The following is a 22507-nucleotide window of genomic DNA, read 5'->3' on the forward strand; positions in this document are numbered from 1 at the left end:
AAATAGTATTTTTTACTATAGTCTAAACTTTTCATAGTATTTCCAGCATAGGAAATGCTTTGGGAAGAAAATAATGGGAAAATGGTCCCTTGTAATTATTGCATCTGTAATGTTCTCGGCAACTACGCTGACACACACAACTAGAGGCATCTATCAGTTTGGTAGGGTGCCAGTTAAAACAATGAAAACTTGGATATAAAAATAAAGGAAATGACTCCTAGTCTCCACATCACAGGAAAGATTTGGGCTCTTTTAAATTTGCAGCACAAAATTGGTCTGATTTCATGTTAAAAGAACCAAATCTCATTTTACTTATACATATCTACATGTATTATGTTCTGCCTATGACCAGAGAATTATTTGGGTGAACTGGAAAAATAAGTAATAAAAATAATAATGATATTAGCATGTAAATGTTACCGAGTACTTGCTAAATTCCATGTACTATTCTAAGCACCTTATAGGTATAGATCTGTTTAGAAATTTAGTTTGTCTAAACATGTCCTTGTTATTTCTAATCACAGATTTCCTTAATGAAATTCTACAAGACAACCTTCAAGTGTGACCACAGATTCTATAAGGAGAGAGACCAGGTCTGCTTTGCCTGCCTCTATTTTCAGGCTATCTAACAAAGAGTCTAGAACATATCAAGTGGCCTGAAAAGATATGTAAACTACCTGTACAGTTCTCGGCTTTATCTGTGGCTTTACTAAGAGATGCCTGGACAGAGCAAAACTTGGGGTATTGACACCTAAGAAAGAAACAAATTGCAAATCGGCAAGCACATTTGCATAGTCAGACATAAGGACAACATGAAGTGGCGTGTGATTTCACACGAGCTAGACAAATCCAGATCAGATCCGTTCTACAGATCAATATGTGTGTGATTTGAATTAGAAGCAAGTCACTAAGTGATTTAGCTATATTTATTTGCTCGCTGAATCAGTAACCAAAGTCAAGGCATGCCAATGTCCTAACATCCTTAGGACGAATTGAGATTTTGGATCCACGTTCATTACAAGTAACCTAACCTAAGGTATCATCATGTAATTCCATCACAGGAGAGATTTCAAATTAAAAAGTGAAAGGAAAGAAATAAAAAGCTCCCAAATGTAAAGAAATCTCCCAATTCATTCAAAACTCTTCTGTGCAAGGCAATTTTTAGGCTTCCAACCAGTCCACTGATTTAAACTCAGTCGAATGCCTGAATTATGTGTCATGGAACAGAAATAGAATAGAAAATGAAAATGTCACAACTTTTGAGATGGCAGAATTTTTTTCAGATGATGGAATTGATGATGAAATGCAGTATCTGAACTAATCTTATTAAAGAAAGCAAATGGCTGGACTCAAGGAAAAGTCATTTCTTTGAAATGTTCATGTTTTCCAACCCATGCAATTCTAAATACGTCAGAAATGTTGACATGATTTAAATCCACCACTTAACGCTTTTAAAAGGGGAAGTGGAAGTCAAATATAGACAATTAGCATCAAAATGCTTATCAGGTTAGTGAATGGATTCAAAATGATCAAAATTTAAATCCTCTTTGAAAGGGTTAAAGAGAGAAGAAATACTTTCTGCATACAAGAAGAACAAGCCAAACTCTGTATAATCTTCTAAATTTATCACGGTCAAGTAATATGAACCCCAAGGCTGTCATGAATCTCAAAATTACTTTGTGTTTTCAATTTTTAAAGACTCATATTGAGCATGTTTCCTTATTATTTACTTATATTTTCTCCATATGCATAATGTATGTTTTGGTTAATTTGCTTTGTATACTTAATTGACCAAATGACGTTTTAAAATGCTAGTCAACTGCTTTATGTTTAAAGCTAGACAACATTAATCCTGCCTTTTATTTTTGAAATCAAATTTGGTTTCTGTACGTTACTTTAAAAAGAAACTCTTTGTTAAAATTTCTTTTACCAAATAGCTATGCACAACTGTTACACAATTACTGCACAGATTGACTGATTGGCTTTCTCTTAATGAGTCAAAATTTTGATTTAGAACTATTTTTTAGAAGTATCAGAATTTTAAAAAAAGATTATAAAGTAATGCTACACGTTTTTCTGGAACAAACAAAGTATTACTTCAAAGTTCCTTTCAGTATGTAAAAATAAAGAATTATATAGAATTGGAAGCAGAAATTTACCATAATGTTTATTTTCAATGGGACATTCCTGGAGACCTTCAAGATGGCGGAAGAGTAAGACACGGAGATCACCTTCCTCCCCACAGATACATCAGAAATACATCTACATGTGGAACAACTCCTACAGAACACCTACTGAACACCGGCAGAAGACCTCAGACTTCCCAAAAGGCAAGAAACTCCCCCACATACCTGGGTAGGGCAAAAGAAAAAACAGAGACAAAAGAATAGGGACGGGACCTGCACCAGTGGGAGGGCTGTGAAGGAGGAAAAGGTTCCACACACTAGGAAGCCCCTTCACTGGCGGAGATGGGGGGTGGCGGACGGGGGAGCTTCCGAACCACGGAGGAGAGCGCAGCAACAGGGTTGCGGAGTGCAAAGCGGAGAGATTCCCGCACAGAGGATCAGTGCCGACCAGCACTCACCAGCCCGAGAGGCTTGTCTGCTCACTGGCTGGGACGGGTTGGGGCTGGGAGATGAGGCTCCGGCTTCTTCAGAGGTCAGATCCCAGGGAGAGGACTGGGGTTGGCTGCGTGAACACAGCCTGAAGGGGGCTAGTGTGCCACAGCTAGCCGCGAGGGTGTCCAGGAAAAAGTCTGGACCCGCCTAAGAGGCAAGAGACCATTGTTTCGGGGTACGCAAGGAGAGGGGATTCAGAGTACCACCTAAACGAGATCCAGAAACGGGTGTGAGCCACGGCTATCAGCGCGGACCCCAGAGACGGGCATGGGACGCTAAGGCTGCTGCTGCAGCCACCAAGAAGCCTGTGTGCAAGCACAGGTCACTATCCACACCTCCCCTCCGGGAAGGCTGTGCAGCCCGCTACTGCCGGGGTCCCGTGATCCAGGCACAACTTCCCCGGCAGAACACACAGCGCGCCTCAGGCTGGTGCAACGTCATGGGGGCCTCTGCCGCCGCAGGCTCGCCCCGCATCCGTACCCCTCCCTCCCCCCGGCCTGAGTGAGCCAGAGCCCCCAAATCAGCTGTTCCTTTAACCCTGTCCTTTCTGGGCGAAGAACAGACGCCCTCAGGCGACCTACATGCAGAGGCGAGTCCAAATCCAAAGCTGAACCCTAGGAGCTGTGCGAGAAAGAAGAGAAAGGGAATCTCTCCCAGCAGCCTCAGGAGCAGCAGATTAAAGCTCCTCAATCAACCTGATGTACCCTGCATCTGTGGAATACCTGAAGAGACAACGAATCATCCCAAAATTGAGGCAATGGACTTTGGGAGCAACTGTAGACTTGGGGTTTGCTTTCTGAATCTAATTTGTTTCTGGTTTTATGTTTACCTTTGTTTAGTATTTAGAGTTTATTATCATGGCAGATTTATTGATTTGGTTGCTCTCTTCCTTTTTTTTAATATATAGATATATATATATTTTTTCCTTTTTCTCTTTTTGCAAGCATGTATGTATATACTTATTTGTGTGATTTTGTCTGGATAGCTTTGCTTTTACCATTTGCCCTAGGGTTCAAAGTCTGTCAGGATTTTGTTGTTGTTGTTGTTTTTTAGTATAGTTTTTAGTGCTTGTTATCATTGGTGGATTTGTTTTCTGGTTCAGTTACTCTCTTCTTTCTTCCTCTTTTTTATTACTTTAAAATTTTTAATAATCACTTTTTATTTTAATAACTATTTTATTTTATTTATTTCTTTTTTTCTCCCTTTTCTTCTGAGCCATGTGGCTGACAGGGTCTTGGTGCTCTGGCCAGATGTCAGGCCTCTGCCTCTGAGGTGGGAGAGCCGAGTTTAGGACACTGATCCACCAAAGACCTCCCGGCTCCATGTATTATCAAATGGTGAAAGCTCTCCCAGAGGTCTCGATCTCAACGCTAAGATCCAGCTTCACTCAATGACCAGCAAGCTACAGTGCTGGACATCCTATGCCAAACAACTAGGAAGACAGGAACAAAACCCACCCATTAGCAGAGAGGCTGCCTAAAATCATAATGAGGTCAAAGACACCCCAAAGCACACCACCAGACATGGTCCTTCCCACAAGAAAGACAAGATCCAGCCTCATCCACCAGAACACAGGCACTAGTCCCCTCCACCACGAAGCCTACACAACCCATTGAACCAACCTTAGCCACTGGGGGCAGACACTAAAAACAACGGGAACTATGAACCTGCAGCCTGTGAAAAGGAGACCCCAAACACAGTAAGATAAGAAAAATGAGAAGACAGAGAAACACACAGCAGATGAAGAAGCAAGGTAAAAACCCATCAGACCAAACAAATAAAGAAGAGATAGACAGTCTACCTGAAAAAGAATTCAGAGCAATGATAGTAAAGATGATCCCAAATCTTGGAAATAGAATGGAGAAAATACAAGTAATGTTTAACAAGGACCTAGAAGTACTAAAAAGGAAAGAAAAAAAATGATGAACAACACAGTAAATGAAATTAAAAATTCTCTGGAAGGAATCAATAGCAGAATAACTGAGGCAGAAGAAGAGATAAGTGACCTGGAAGATAAAATAGTGGAAATAACTACTGCAGAGCAGAATAAAGAAAAAAGAATGAAAAGAATTGAGGACAGTCTCAGAGACCTCTGGGACAACATTAAACGCCCCAACATTCGAATTATAGGGGTTCCAGAAGAAGAAGAGAAAAAGAAAGGGACTGAGAAAATATGTGAAGAGATTATAGTTGAAAACATCCCTAATATGGGAAAGAAAATAGTTAATCAAGTCCAAGAAGCACAGAGAGTCCCATACAGGATAAATCCAAGGAGAAACACGCCAAGACACATATTAATCAAACTATCAAAAATAAAACACAAAGAAAAAATATTAAAAGCAGCGAGGGAAAAACAACAAATAACATAAAAGGGAATCCCCATAAGGTTAACAGCTGATCTTTCAGCACAAACTCTGCAAGCCAGAAGGGAGTGGCAGGACATATTTAAAGTCATGAAAGGGAAGAACCTTCAACCAAGATTACTCTACCCAGCAAATATCTCATTCAGATTCGATGGAGAAATTAAAACCTTTACAGACAAGCAAAAGTTAAGAGAATTCAGCACCACTAAACCAGCTTTACAACAAATGCTAAAGGAACTTCTCTAGGCAGGAAAAACAAGAGAAGGAAAAGACCTACAATAACAAACCCAAAACAATTAAGAAAATGGGAATAGGAACATACATATCAATAATTACCTTAAACGTGAATGGATTAAATGCTCCCACCAAAAGACACCGATTGGCTGAATGTATACAAAAACAGACCCATATATATGCTGCCTACAAGAAAACCACTTCAGACCTAGGGACACATAAAGACTGAAACTGAGGGGATGGAAAAAGATATTCTATGCAAACGGAAATCAAAAGAAAGCTGGAGGGCTTCCCTGGTGGCGCAGTGGTTGAGAGTCCGCCTGACAATGCAGGGGACATAGGTTTGTGCCCCGGTCCGGGAAGATCCCTCATGCCACAGAGCGGCTAGGCCCGTGAGCCATGGCCGCTGGGCCTGTGTGTCCAGAGCCTATGCTCCACAACGGGAGAGTCCACGACAGTGAGTGGCCCGCATACCGCAAAAAAAAAAAAAAAAAGAAAGCTGGAGTAACAATTCGCATATCAGGCAACACAGACGTTAAAATAAAGACCATTATAAGAGACAAAGAAGGACACTACATAATGATAAAGGGATCAATACAAGAAGAAGATATAACAATTATAAATATTTATGCACCGAACATAGGAGCACCTCAATACATAAGGCAAATGCTAACAGCCATAAAAAGAAAATCAACAGTAACACAATCATAGTAGGGGACTTTTAACACCCCACTTTCACCAAAGGACAGATCATCCAAAATGAAAATAAATAAGGGAACACAAGCTTTAAATGATACATTAAACAAGATGGACTTATTTGATATTTATAGGACATTCCACCCCAAAACCACAGAATACACTTTCTTCTCAAGTGCTCTTGGAACATTCTCCAGGATAGACCATACCTTGGGTCACAAATCAAGCCTTGGTAAATTTAAGAAAATTGATATCGTATCAGGTAGCTTTTCTGACCACAACACTATCAGACTAGATATCAATTACAGGAAAAAATCTGTAAAGAATACAAACACATGGAGGCTAAACAATACACTACTTAATAACCAAGAGATCATTGAAGAAATCAAAGAGGAAATCAAAAAATACAGAGAAACAAATGACAATGAAAACACGATGACCCAAAACCTATGGGATGGAGCAAAAGCAGTTCTAAGAGGGAAGTTTATAGCAATACAATCCTACCTTAAGAAACAAGAAACATCTCAAATAACAACCTAACCTTACACCTAAAGCAATTTGAGAAAGAAGAACAAAAAATCCCAAAGTTAGCACAAGAAATCATAAAGATCAGATCAGAAATAAATGAAAAAGAAATGAAGGAAACGATAGCAAAGATCAATAAAACTAAAAGGTGGTTCTTTGAGAAGATAAACAAAATTGATAAACCATTAGCCAGACTCATCAAGAAAAAAAGGGAGAAGACTCAAATCAATAGAATTAGAAATGAAAAAGGAGAAGGAACAACTGACACTGCAGAAATACAAAAGGTCATGAGGGATTACTACAAGCAAATCTATGCCAATAAAACGGACAATCTGGAAGAAATGGACAAATTCTTAGAAATGCACAACCTGCCAAGACTGAATCAGGAAGAAGTAGAAAATATGAACAGACCAATCACAAGCACTGAAATTGAGACTGTGATTAAAAATATTCCAACAAACAAAAGCCCATGACCAGATGGCTTCACAGGCACATTCTATCAAACATTTAAAGACCTAACACCTATCCTTCTCAAACTCTTCCAAAATATAGCAGAGGAAAGAACACTCCCAAACTCATTCTACAAGGCCACCATCACCGTGATACCAAAACCAGACAAGGATGTCACAAAGAAAGAAAACTACAGGCCAATATCACTGATGAACATAGATGCAAAAATCCTCAACAAAATACTAGCAAACAGAATCCAACAGCACATTAAAAGGATCATACACCATGATCAAGTGGGGCTTATTCCAGGAATGCAAGGATTCTTCAATATATGCAAATCTATCAACGTGATACACCATATTAACAAATTGAAGGAGAAAAACCATACGATCATCTCAATAGATGCAGAGAAAACTTTTGACAAAATTCAACACCCATTTATGATAAAAACTTTCCAGAAAGTAGGCATAGAGGGAACTTCCATCAACATAATAAAGGCCATATATGACAAACCCACAGGCAACATTGTCCTCAATGGTGAAAAACTGAAAGCATTTCCACTAAGATCAGGAACAAGACAAGGTTGCCCACTCTCACCACTCTTATTCAACATAGTTTTGGAAGTTTTAGCCACAGCAATCAGAGAAGAAAAGGAAATAAAAGGAATCCAAATCGGAAAAAAGTAAAGCTGACACTGTTTGCAGATGACATGATACTATACATAGAGAATCCTAAAGATGCTACCAGAAAACTACTAGAGCTAATCAATGAATTTTGTAAAGTAGCAGGATACAAAATTAATGCACAGAAATCTCTGGCATTCCTATACACTAATGATAAAAATCTGAAAGTGAAAAGAAGAAAGCACTCCCATTTACCACTGCAACAAAAAGAATAAAATATCTAGGAATAAACCTACCTAAGGAGACAAAAGACCTGTATGCAGAAAATTATCAGACACTAATGAAAGAAATTAAAGATGATACAAATAGATGGAGAGATATACCATGTTCTTGGATTGGAAGAATCAACATTGTGAAAATGACTCTACTACCCAAAGCAATCTACAGATTCAATGCAATCCCTATCAAACTACCACTGGCATTTTTCACAGAACTAGAACAAAAAATTTCACAATTTGTATGGAAACACAAAAGACCCTGAATAGCCAAAGCAATCTTGAGAATGAAACACGGAGCTGGAGGAATCAGGCTCCCTAACTTCAGACTATACTACAAAGCTACAGTAATCAAGACAGTATGGTACTGTCACAAAAACAGAAAGATAGATCAATGGAACAGGATAGAAAGCCCAGAGATAAACCCACGTACATATGGTCACCTTATCTTTGATAAAGGAGGCAGGAATGTACAGTGGAGAAAGGACAGCCTCTTCAATCAGTGGTGCTGGGAAAACTGGACGGGTACATGTAAAACTATGAGATTAGATCACTCCCTAACACCATACACAAAAATAAGCTCAAAAAAAAAAAAAAAAAAAAAAGCTCAAAATGGATTAAAGACCTAAATGTAAGGTCAGAAACTATCAAACTCTTAGAGGAAAACAGAGGCATAACACTCTATGACATAAATCACAGCAAGATCCTTTTTGACCCACCTCCTAGAGAAATGGGAATAAAAACAAAAATAAACAAATGGGACCTAATGAAACTTCAAAGCTTTTGCACAGCAAAGGAAACCATAAACAAGACCAAAAGACAACCCTCAGAATGGGAGAAAATATTTGCAAATGAAGCAACTGACAAAGGATTAATCTCCCAAATTTATAAGCAGCTCATACAGCTCAATAGCAAAAAAACAAAAAACCCAATCCAAAAATTGGCAGAAGACCTAAATAGACATTTCTCCAAAGAAGATATACAGACTGCCAACAAACACATGAAAGAATGCTCAACATCATTAATCATTAGAGAAATGCAAATGAAAACTACAATGAGATATCATCACAAACCAGTCAGAATGGCCATCATCAAAAACTCTAGAAACAATAAGTGCTGGAGAGGGTGTGGAGAAAACGGAACACTCTTGCACTGCTGGTGGGAATGTGAATTGGTACAGCCACTATGGAGAACAGTGTGGAGGTTCCTTAAAAAACTACAAATAGAACTACCATATGACCCAGCAATCCCACTACTGGGCATATACCCTGAGAAAACCAAAATTCAAAAAGAGTCATGTACCAAAATGTTCATTGCACCTCTATTTACAATAGCCCGGAGATGGAAACAACCTAAGTGTCCATCATCGGATGAATGGATAAAGAAGATGTGGCACATATATACAATGGAATATTACTGAGCCATAAAAAGAAACGAAATGGAGCTATTTGTAATGAGGTGGATAGACCTAGAGTCTGTCATACAGATTGAAGTAAGTCAGAAAGAGAAAGACAAATACCGTATGCTAACACATATATATGGAATTTAAGAAAAAAAATATATCATGAAGAACCTAGGGGTAACACAGGAATAAAGACACAGACCTACTGGAGAATGGACTTGAGGATATGGGAGGGGGAAGAGTCAGCCATGACAAAGAGAGAGAGAGGCATGGACATATATACACTACCAAACGTAAGGTAGATAGCTAGTGGGAAGCAGCCGCATAGCACAGGGAGATCAGCTCGGTGCTTTGTGACTGCCTGGAGGGGTGGCATAGGGAGGGTGGGAGGGAGGGAGACGCAAGAGGGAAGAGATATGGGAACATATGTATATGTATAACTGATTCACTTTGTTATAAAGCAGAAACCAATACCCCATTGTAAAGCAATTATACTCCAATAAGGATGTAAAAAGAAAACCAAAAAACAAAAAAACAACCTAACCTTACACCTAAAGCAATTTGAGAAAGAAGAACAAAATATCCCAAAATTAGAAGAAGAAATCATAAAGGTCAGATCAGAAATAAATGAAAAAGAAATGAAGGAAACGATAGCAAAGATCAATAAAACTAAAAGCTGGTTTTTTGAGAAGATAAACAAAATTGATAAACCATTAGCCAGACTCATCAAGAAAAAAAGGGAGAAGACTCAAATCAATAGAATTAGAACTGAAAGAGCAGAAGTAACAAGTGATACTGCAGAAATACAAAGGATCATGAGCAATTACTACAAGCAACTATACACTTATTGGACAACCAGGGAGAAATGGACAAATTCTTAGAAATGCACAACCTTCTGAGACTGAACCAGGAAGAAATAGAAAATATAAACAGACCAATCACAAGCACTGAAATTGAGACTGTGATTAAAAATATTCCAACAAACAAAAGCCCATGACCAGCGGGCTTCACAGGCAAATTCTATCAAACATTAGAGAGAGCTAACAACTCTCCTTCTCAAACTCTTCCAAAATATAGCAGAGGGAGGAACACTCCCAAACTCATTCTACAAGACCGCCATCACCCTGATACCAAAACCAGACAAGGATGTCACAAAGAAAGGAAACTACAGGCCAATATCACTGATGAACATAGATGCAAAAATCCTCAACAAAATACTAGCAAACAGAATCCTACAGCACATTAAAAGAATCATACATCATGATCAAGTGGGGTTTATCCCAGGAATGCAAGGATTCTTCAATATATGCAAATCAATCAATGTGATACACCATATTAACAAATTGAAGGATAAAAACCATATGATCATCTCAATAGATGCAGAAAAAGCTTTTGACAAACTTTAACACCCATTTATGATACAAAGCCTCCAGAAAGTAGCCATAGAGGGAACTTACCTCAACATAATAAAGGCCATATATGACAAACCCACAGCCAACATCATTCTCAATGGTGAAAAACTGAAACCATTTCCAGTAACGTCAGGAACAAGACAAGGTTGCCCTCTCTCATCACTATTATTCAACATAATTTTGGAAGTTTTCGCCACAGCAATCAGAGAAGAAAAGGAAATAAAAGGAATCCAAATTGGAGAAGAAGAAGTAAAGCTGTCACTGTCTGCAGATGACATGATACTATATATAGAGAATCCTAAAGACTCTATCAGAAAACTACTAGAGTTAATCAATGAATTTGGTAAAGTAGCAGGATAGAAAATTAATGCATAGAAATCTCTTGCATTCCTATACACTTAATGATGAAAAATGTGAAAGAGAAATTAAGGAAACACTCCCATGGAATAAACCTACCTAACGAGACAAAAGACCTGTATGCAGAAAACTATAAGACACTGATGAAAGAAATTAAAGATGATACAAACAGATGGAGAGATATACCGTGTTCTTGGATTGGAAGAACCAACATGTGAAAATGACTCTACTACCCAAAGCAATCTACACATTCAATGCAATTGCTATCAAACTACCACTGGCATTTTTCACAGAACTAGAACAAAACATTTCATAATTTTTATGGAAACACAAAAGACCCCGAATAGCCAAAGCAATCTTGAGAAAGAAAAACAGAGCTGGTGGAAGCAGGCTCCCTGAATTCAGACTATACTACAAAGCTACAGGAATCAAGACAGTATGGTACTGGCACAAAAACAGAAATATAGATCAGTGGAACAGGATAGAAAGCCCAGAGGTAAACCAACAGACCTAGGGTCACTTTATTTTTGATAAAGGAGGCAAGCATATACAATGGAGAAAAGACAGCCTCTTCAATAAGTGGTGCTGGGAAAACTGGACAGCTACATGTAAAAGAATGAAATTAGAACACTCCCTAACACCATACACAAAAATGGATTAAAGACCTAAATGTAAGGCCAGACTCTATAAAACTCTTAGAGGAAAACATAGGCAGTACACTGTATGACATATATCACAGGAAGATCCTTTTTGACCCACCTCCTAGAAAAATGGGAATAAAAACAAAAATAAACAAATGGGACCTCATGAACCTTAAAAGCTTTTGCACAGCAAAGGAAACCATAAAGAAGATGAAAAGACAACCCTCATAATGGGAGAAAATATTTGCAAATGAAGTAACTGACAAAGGATTAATCTCCCAAATTTACAAGCAGCTTATGCACCTCAATATCAAAAAACAAACATCCCAATCTAAAAATGGGCAGAAGACCTAAATAGACATTCCTCCAAAGAAGATATACAGATTGCCAACAAACACATGAAAGGATGCTCAACATCACTAATTATTAGAGAAATGCAAATCAAAACTACAATGAGGTATCACCTCACAGCAGTCACAATGGCCATCATCAAAAAATCTACAAACAATAAATGCTGGAGAGGGTGTGGAGAAAAGGGAACCCTCTTGCACTGCTGGTGGGAATGTAAATTGATACAGCCACTATGAAGAACAGTATGGAGCTTCCTTAAGAAACTAGAAATAGAACTACCATATGACCCAGCAATCCCACTACTGGGCATATACCCGGAGTAAAACATAATTAAAAAAAAGTCATGTACCACAATGTTCATTGCAGCTCTATTTACAATAGCCAGGACATGGAAGCAACCTAAGTGTCCACTGACAGATGAATGGATAAAGAAGATGTGGCACATATATACAATGCAATACTACTCAGCCATAAAAATAAACTAAATTGAATTATTTGTAGTGAGGTGGATGGACCCAGAGTCTGTCATACAGACTGAAGTAAGTCAGAATGAGAAAAACACACACTGTATGCTAACAGATATATATGGACTATAAAAAAAAAAAAGAAAAAAAATGGTTCTGAAGAACCTAGGGGCAGGAAAGGAATGAAGACACAGATGTAGAGAATGGACTTGAGGACACGGGGAGGGGGAAGGGTAAGCTGGGATGAAATGAGAGGGTGGCATGGACTTATATATACTACCAAATGTAAGATAGATAGCTAGTGGGAAGCAGTCACATAGCACAGGGAGATCAGCTCAGTGCTTTTTGACCACCTAGAGGGGTGGGATAGGGAGGGTGGGAGGGAGACACAAGAGGGAGGAGATATGGGGATATATGTATATGTATAGCTCATTCACTTTGTTATAAAGCAGAAACTAACACACCATGGTAAAGAAATTATACCCCAAGAAAGATGTTTAAAAAAAAAAAAAAAGGGACATTCTCTCCTATTGATTGCTATAATAACCCAATGGTGGTAAACAGAATAGGATATGAATTTCAAGAACATTTTTGGCTTGCCATTGGCTTTCTAACAAGTAGACTTTCTGAATTTCTCTCCAATTAGCCATTTTTCTAAGCTATCTGAGTCATTTCAAATAGTGTTCAATGGACAAAGGCAACAAATGTACATGAAATTCTAGTCTTTCAGTGATTCTGTTCCCTGGAGGCAGTTGTGAGTGAAAGTACAGGCCAAATACAGTATTCATAAAGATTCTGTTAGCTTCATCATTGATATTTGTGGTAGTCAGATTTCTAAGAAGATCCCAAAGTTCCCTGCCACTTGGTTGCATACTTTGTATAATCCCTTCCCCTTGAATGTGGGTGGCACCTGTGAATAAAATGGATGTCATTCTTGTGATTAGGTTGTTATTTTGCCAAGGGGAAAGAACTTTTGTGAATGTAATTAAGGTCCCTAGCCAGGTGATTTTGAGATAGTAAAGGATTATTATGCTGGGTGGGCCTGACTTCATCAGATGAGTCCTTCAAAAGAAGCATCAGGGACTTCCCTGGTGGCACAGTGGTTAAGAATCTGCATGCCAATGCAGGGGACATGGGTTCGAGCACTGGTCCGGGAAGATCCCACATGCCGCAGAGCAACTAAGCCTGTGCACCACAACTACTGAGCCTGTGCTCTAGAACCTGCGAACCACAACCACTGAAGCCTGCACTCCTAGAGCCCGTGCTCCACAACAACAGAAGCCACCGCGATGGGAAGCCCACACGCTGCAACAAAGAGTAGCCCCCACTCGCCACAACTAGAGAAAGCCCACGCACAGCAATGAAGATCCAATACAGCCAAAAATAAATAAATAAATTTATAAAGAAATAAAATTTAAAAAAAAAAGAATTAGAAGTCAGAGAGATTCTCTTGCTGGCTTTGAAGTAGTAAGCTGCCGTGTGATAAAAAGGCCTGTGAGAAGATCACATGGCAAAGAACTGTAGGGACCTCGAGGGACTAAGTGGGGCTGTGGCTGACAGCTTTTAAGAAAGCTGGGACCTTAGTCTTTAAGCTACAAGGAACAGAATTCTACCAACAATCGCAGGCATGTGCAAGAAAACCCTAAGCTCCAGAAAAGAATGCAACCTGGACAAAATTTTGATTGCAGCCTTGTGAGTCCCTGAGCCAAGAGACCAGTTAGCTGTGCCCAGACTCTTGACCCATGGAAACCATGAGATAATAAATGTGTGTTGTTTTGTTTTAAGCTAAGTTTGTTGTAATTTGCTATACAGCAATAGCAGACTAACATGATATTCAAATATAAGACTACTGTTCATGCTAGGAATGGGTGTATTAGAGATGCCTACTATGCACTAATTAATCTCTAGACATCCAGAATTTTCCATTATTTTTAGCAAGTCTGTCCTAGCAGTGAGGTATTCCATTAGCCTACACTCACCCGGAGAAAATGGCAAGACACCTTCTTAGGAAAGAGGCTAATAAATAGTGATTTCCAGTGGTGTAAACACTTTCTATTTCCTCCTGATTCTTTCAAGAAACATCAATAATAAAATGAGATCAATGATATGAAAAAATTCAAAATAATTCTTGAGGTCTCCTATAAAAAATCAAGGGGTTTTTTGGGGGGAGGGGTACTTTTTGCTGCAACCTGATGTAACAAAAAGAATACACAGGGGAAAAAATCATAATCAATTTCAACTCCCCCTCTCACCCAAATCATGAGATTTACGAAACACTTTGATCAAGAACTTTACAGTTACAATTGTGAAGCAAATCCTACAGGAACGATAAGAAAGTACAGTGCTGTTCTTTGCTTGAGAAAGCTTCTAAAAGGGGATATTTTTTAGGAGTCAAAGGAGCTACAGTATTAATGGGAAGGGGGGAAGGGAGAGATCACAATAAACTATAATTATTCCGATGACAATGGAACAACATGCTGGATTTTTAAAGAGGAGGTGACAAGTCAGGGTTAGTATTTATTTTGTTAGAGGACTTAGTCAAACATCCACTGTCCTGTGAAAATGATCCCTGGTTAATGCTACTCAGGACAGCAGGACCTTATCTTGTCTGTTGTAGGAGTTTGCGTGATGCAATTTCAGTTGTCAGAGAAGATTTAACTGGTATATGTTTCTTTCTTCAAAGTATCAAAGTCAAGAACAGAAAGGTTAGGGGACTTCCCTGGCAGTCCAGTGGTTGAGACTCTGTGCTCCCACTGCAGGGGGCATGGGTTCGATCCCTGGTCGGGGAACTAAGATCTCACACGCCTCGTGGCACGGCCAAAAAAAAAAAAAAAGGTTAGGTTCAATACTGTTCATTTATAGTCACAATCTGTTTGGGAGAAACCAGCAAACTCTGCACTTTCATTTTAAAATCTAATATATAAGCTGGTTAGAGAGGACCACAAAATGCTGTTTAAGTTCGTCTGTTCATGTTTGACTTCAGACATTCTTCTGTTTGCTGTCACGATCGAATTCCCAATGACCTATCTTTACCGCTTTACCAGAACAACTATTACACTAAACCTAAAGGCTATTGGAAGCCTTCATCCACCGAGGAGCCTCAAGAGAGCCAGGAGGCAGCTAAAGAGATGGTCATCAAATTCCTACATATTGATCATTTCCAAAAAACAGACTGAGAATAATAAAAGCCACCTACATAGTAGGAGTACCTACTATGTACCATGTACTTCCAAATCCTTACATTTTCATCTCAGAATGGTAGGTATTACTATCCTACCTACCTATAACTTTTTAAAGAGGAGAAATGTCACAGAAAGTAGATATCAAGGATGTCAACCAACTTGCTCAAGGTCATACAGCCATTCTTTGCTGTACACCTGTAACTAGCACATCATTGTTAATCAACTATACTCCAATATAAAATAAAAATTTAAAAAAAAAGATCATACAGCCATTAAGTGATCATTCCAACCCAGGTCTCTCTGGTTCTAAAGCTTGGATATTTTGTAAAATACCACACTCCCTCATGTAGTTTCCCTTGTATACTATAAAAAGTGTCCTATTTAAGTCAACAAAATATATTCATAGTTGAAGTTTCTAACATGGTTATCCAAAGAAAAAAATCAAAGGAAGTTTATATCAGCTGCAAACGAATATGTGAAAAATAAAAACAATTCTGAAGTACAGTACTAGGAATCACCTTGTCTTACATACCAAAGGTTTTTCTTGGCCTTAGTAGGAATCAGTATTTTTTAAAATATACTCAATGTATTACCAGTAATTCTAACACAGAACCTCCAAAGGAAAAATATCACACAGACTTAGAAGTAGTCTTCTAATAGATAACGACCCAAAGATGTTAAATTGTAGAAGAGTAAATACATTTAATATGTACGATAGGCCACTTGCCTGTTCAACGAGTGGCTTTCTCTACAGCCTCCTGCGAATGACAGCAGAAGGATCACAATTTTTCATTGACATCATTGACATCTTCCAAGCCTAGTCTATGTGATAATGCAGAAATACCTCATGTAACCAGAGGTAAAGTCTAACGCACAATTATTAAGAATTCAGTAAGTCTTGACATTAAGGGAGGCCTCTGAGCTACTAACATCAGTGTCAAAGTAGGCAACTAAGTTGAGGCATTTTACTCAGAGGAAAGTGCAGTTGTACAGAAACTAAGGGAAGTATTTCAAGGAAATGGCTGTGATGGATTGCGGTGAAGGCTGTTGAGAGGTCAAGTATAATGAGAATAAATGAGCACCAGGAGAGTGAGGCCCATGGAAGATGGGTTAGAATGGCTTGCAAAAATCAACGGGAAGGGAAGAAGCAGGGACAATGGTTGTAGTCAACTCTCTCATGAAACAGGTCTGTAGAGGGGAGCAGAAAATTAGGGTAGTAGCTTTAGGGAGCTGGAGGGAAGCAAAGCAGAGCTTTCTGAAGATGGGAGCCAATAAGGCATGCTGGCCTTCTGATGGGCATGTCTAGCAGGTGGGCAGAAGGCCATGCTTTGGCGGGAGGATAATTGAGGGAGCAAAGTCCCGGAGAAGATGAGAGGTCACAAGATTAGTAGGGGGGAGAAGCCAGGATTTGAACCCAGCCAGCCAAAACTCTTCCTCCTTTCAGTGTACTGCTCCACCCAGATGCCTACTTCTGAAAAAAGGTCCCATTATCTATCTATCTTACTGGTATAAACAAGCTGGTTTAAAATAGAGCTCATTAAGGGTATGGAAATATTTTTCTCCAGCCTAAATGACATGCTAACTGCTGTCGTACTGTTCTCTGTACATTTGGGCCTTCAGATTCCCCTATACCTCCAGGTCTAAGTGTGGGGAATGGATACGCCAGTCAGGTCTGTCAGACTAATTGTGCTGGCATAAACTGCAGTGCCATTTCTCAAGCACAGGATGAAAACTGAGGAGCAGTACCGTATTTTGCAAGTCACCTACCACCAGCAAATTTACACTCAGACTCATGGCTTCCAGATGCAGAGCACTGCCCCACTCTCTAGCAGCTGCCCCCCAGGCAAGAACTGGACCTTCCTAGGACCATTTCAGCTATACCTTATGATGAGATCATCTCCAACCACGATGCTAAATAAAGGCTGTGCTTGGATAGATTAATCCCACAGTTCAAGGACCATTCTGTTCCTTGGGTATCAACACATGCTGTGTGACAGGAGGAAGTAATTCAAGATACTGTATTCATCTTAGATTTGTGTCCTAATGATAAAATCCATTAGGGTTCATCCTAATGTAATTTATTATGATTAACACACTCAACAATAAAAAAGTAAAACATTCAGACTATTTTGACTTTTAACCTTTTTCAGTGAATAAAAATGTTTTAAAATCATTTTTATGATGGAGAGAATAAAATGAAAGTTAATACAGCTTCTGAGGTTTATCCTTCTTGCTCTATATGCAACTATTTAAAATGAGCTAAAAGGACCCCCCCAAAGAATTACCACATCATAAAGAAGTTCAGGTAATTTAAAAGGCTTGGACACAAGTGATACCTTCAATTTTTAAAAAATGGGAGAATGGAGTAAAAATTATATGGATTATTCAGGAGAAAAGAAATGATGAGTTCTCTAATGTATTCCAAATGTTCACTTGTAAGTGAAAATTTACAACCAGAGAGAGTAAAAAGAATAGACACAAGGAAAACATCATACAAAAAATCTAGTTCCTATAAACAGAGCTACCATACAACACAGCAATCCCACTCCTGGGCATATACCCTGAGAAAACCATAATTCAAAAAGAGTCATGTACCACAATGTTCATTGCAGCTCTATTTACAATAGCCAGGACATGGAAGCAACCTAGGTGTCCATCAACAGATGAATGGATAAAGAAGATGTGGCACATATATACAATGGAATATTACTCAGCCATAAAAAGAAATGAAATTGAGTTATTTGTAGTGAGGTGGATGGACCTAGAAACTGTCATACAGAGTGAAGTAAGTCAGAAAGAGAAAAACAAATACCGTATGCTAACAATATATAAGGAATCTAAAAAAAAAATGGTTCTGAAGAACCTAGGGGCGGGGCAGGACAGGAATAAAGATGCAGACGTAGAGAATGGACTTGAGGACACAGGGAGGGGGAAGGGTAAGCTGGGACGAAGTGAGAGAGTGACATGGACATATATACACTACCAAATGTAAAATAGATAGCTAGTGGGAAGCATCCGCATAGCACAGGGACATCAGCTCGGTGCTTTGTGACCACCTAGAGGGGTGGGATAGGGAGGGTGGGAGGGAGACGCAAGAGGGAGGAGATATGGGGATATATGTATACGTATAGCTGATTCACTTTGTCATACAGCAGAAACTAACACACCATTGTAAAGCAATTATACTCCAATAAAGATGTTAAAAAAAAATCTAGTTCCTTGGCCAACAATAAAGTCTCATGACTTTTTAGGGGATTTCCTCTCCTTTCAGGGTAAATACAGACACCCCAGTGTCAGGGTTAAAATTTTAAAATTGCATTTCATGCTCCATATACTTACGAGTTGGAGATTCCCTACCCATCCCATCTTCCCCCTAACCATCTCATCCTTCCATGTGTTCAGGGAAGGATTGATTTTGGCTCAACATAGCAATCACACACATTCACAGAGGACTGAGAATGAAGAAGAAATTACTGAGAAAACCAAACTATTTTCTTTGTATGAAAAATAAATATAGTACAATATAACATAATGTTTTATTCATTCTGCCTAGATACCCAGATGAAAAGTAAGAAACTCAATCGTACATATGTTTGGTTTATATCTGCCCTGTCCGATATGGTAGCTACTAGACACATGTGGTTACTTAAATTTAAATTAATTAATATTAAATGAATTTAAAAATTCAGTTGCTCAGCACAGCCGCATTTCAAGGGCTCAATGGCCATATCTGGCTAGTTGGTACAGTATTGGACAGTGCATATTTAGAACATTTGCATCACTGCAGAAAGTTCTATTCAATAGCTTTGGTCTATATGCCACCAAATAACATTTTTAGCTTTTTGGTCCTGTTGTAGAACAGTAGATAAATCTTACTTTTATATATTGTTTCAGCATGTTTAACCCTCTTTTAAGTTGCAAAAGCAAAATATATGCACTATACAAATACAGAATTGTATAAAGGGGAAAAAAACAAAAGCTCTTTCCTCTTTATGTTCAACAACCTGGGGGTAACCCAGTGCTCAAGCTTGGTAAATATCCTTCTAGATACTTTTCTTCACCTACAATATTCATTTAGATAATGTGAAGTTATGTGTTTATTAAAATATGTTCAGTCTGTGTGTTAAAACATGATTGAAATCTTGGAGTTTAAGGTTCCTACTGGTAGAATTTAATTTGTAAGAGATGCAGTCTGCGATGTTCCATGCTTGGGATGTGCCTGCACTGGGAATCTATTAAGTCCTAATGTTCCTTGGATACAAGCAGAGCACCCATCACCTCATTTAAAGTAAAATTTGAAACTGATGGGAACATTTCATAGGGGAAAAAAGCAATATAATTTTAGGTCTCTTCAAATTGCTTGAACTGTGAAATCAAGTAATGAACACTAGAAAAGGTTCTGTCAGCTAGAATCTCAGCTTAGTGTAGTCAGCATTTTGTTGCTAAACCTTATTACGGCAAAGTATTTGATTTTTCATCTCTGCACTCTGTTCATCCCCACAAATAAACTACTTTGACCTCCACCTGTTACTTAGTGAAATCTGCCTCCCATCCTTCAATAACCCTATTCTTTGCCTTCAAAGGCCTTTGGGTCGTTGAGAAAGTGGGGAGGCAGAGCCGTGCAATGAACAGAGCGGATACCACTTTATAACTATGCGGTAGTTCATAGTTCAGGCTAGAAGCCCACAGAGCAAAAGGAAATGGATTTTTTAAAAAGGCAATGCCTGTGGATGCTGAAAGGGGGCAACACATTTCATCATTTTAACATTAAATTTTTCACTGAGACACGTTCTCTCTCGAGCTCTTGTTTAATGCAGAAAACGTCTGGCTTCTTCCTTATAAGAAAGCCTCTCTCTAAAAGAGTCACGCCTTCATTTCAGTGAGATGAGCCAACAGGTCATTTCAAAGCTTCAAAATACTTCAAGTAGCTTTGTTATTCTGATAGTTGGCAAAACGAAATGAACTGCTAACCTCAAATGCAGCTTTGTGGATGCAAAAGGCCCACACTATTATTAAACACTACTAAAACAAACAAAAACATAAAATCAAAAGGAAATAGCTGTGCACAACTACGTGAGTCATTTTTGGAAGCAAAATGACATATTAGAAAAGAGTATTCTTTGTAAAGTTGCACTTCTGATTAATGCTACATTCAACAGAAGAGACGGTGTCTGTCTAATTACGTTGAACACTTAAGAGACGGTGTCTATCTAATTACGTTGAACACTTAAGAGACGGTGTCTGTCTAATTACGTTGAACACTTATCAGAGACGGATTAGCAGGATGTTTCTTCTCACTGTCATTCTTTGTGACAATGTAATGATAGATCCATTTACTTAGGAGTGCAATTATTAAAAACTGTGCTGTCTTCTTAACTGTCTTCATATCTTGGAAATATTTTATTAAAAATTACTTGTCTGATGTGAAGGATAAATGCTTGGCAAAGCTTTTCACATCAATTAAGTAGATGAGTTAGTTCCATTCAGTCACAGCCTTTGTTGAGTGTCTTATGCAAGTCTGCTGAAACTTGATCACCATAACACTTTTATATTGGAGTTTAATGATTCACCCTTTTTTCTCCTTGTCTTATTTGTCCAAATCCTAAAGTTTGGTTTTCACTTAAACTAAAAACTGCTCATGGCCGACATTTTCTCTGGAGTCATGATTTAGCACTTCTCCTTCATATTCACACCTTTTTTTGGAACCCAGCACAAGGATCCAATTTTATACAGACAACTCCCCACGGGCCAGTCAGAATGGGATGCTAGCAACGTACCATCTTTTGCATCTTTTTCTACTAGGATAATTAACTCTATAGAGTGTTTATTAGGAAAAGGTCTTTACGCACTATAAAAACAAAAGAGCAAACTACATTGGACTCCTTAAGTAGGCTGGCTACACCCAAGCCAAAGGACTATCTTCATATGTATCTAAACAGACAAAACTGGGTTCCTCTCCTTTTTTTCGTTCTACTTACCAACCCTCAAATGACAACTGTCACCAACTGAATGTGAAAAACAACGAAATATCCATACTGAATGTAAGTTGCTGAACCTCTCCCACAAGGGAGAGTTTATTTCTCTGGCTTTGGTCAACTTCAGACAACTATCAATTAGTCCAAGGGGGCAGATAATGACATTTATAACAAATATATCTCTGCAAAAGTCTCTAAATGTGTGGCTAGGATATAAATTTATGTGACCCAATATAATAATTATGTGTTATAAAGATTTTTTTTTTAAACTAAAGGCATGTTAAGGCTTCAGTGCCAATGGACACACTCATAAAAATATCAAGCACATCAAAAGGGGAAAAGTTACCAGTTAAGTCTTTTGAGGATACGATTTCTTTTCTGAAGAAAAAAAGAAATCACCCACTGGCAAAAAGAACTCTTAAAATTAGAAGCAGGTGTCACTGCTATGAAGTGATAAATATCAAAGAATAGCTGGCCCTGAAAAGTATTCTTATGCATCCCATACTAGTTTTAATCCTCGCACGTGTATTTTGACATCAGAACATGAAGCGCTGCTTATGTAAGTCCCTAAAGAGTGCTAAAACATGAGAGGTGCTGCACAGCCATTTTGAAAACCATCTCTTCGCTCAGGTTCACGAAATGGCTGAAAGGCAGATGGCGAATTCTAACTGGCATTAAGTCACAAGCAATCATGATATCCTAGAATTCATTCATCTTAGAAGCTAATCACAGTGAAGTGATTTCTGGGTTGGGATAGCTAACGCTGCAGAATAATCTGGTACTGCAGAGGACACTTCAGATTAGAAATGGATGTTGGGTTGCCATTCCTTGAATTCCTAATGACTTGAGTGAAAGGAGGCAAATGAAAACTTTACCTCTCATTAGATACAAAGTGGAGAATCCCTAGAGGTTGGCATGTTTCTTCAAAATGAAGGACAA

General features: G+C 38.6%; 1 protein-coding gene across 10 annotated transcripts in view; it reads right to left on the minus strand.

The window, feature by feature from the left end:
- Positions 1-22507, minus strand: part of NFIA (nuclear factor I A) — a 398082-nt gene that overhangs the window by 87295 nt on the left and 288280 nt on the right. The window lies entirely within an intron of this gene.

Source organism: Orcinus orca, chromosome 1 (genome assembly GCF_937001465.1).
Source record: "Orcinus orca chromosome 1, mOrcOrc1.1, whole genome shotgun sequence".
In the NCBI taxonomy this organism is placed as follows: domain Eukaryota; kingdom Metazoa; phylum Chordata; class Mammalia; order Artiodactyla; family Delphinidae; genus Orcinus; species Orcinus orca.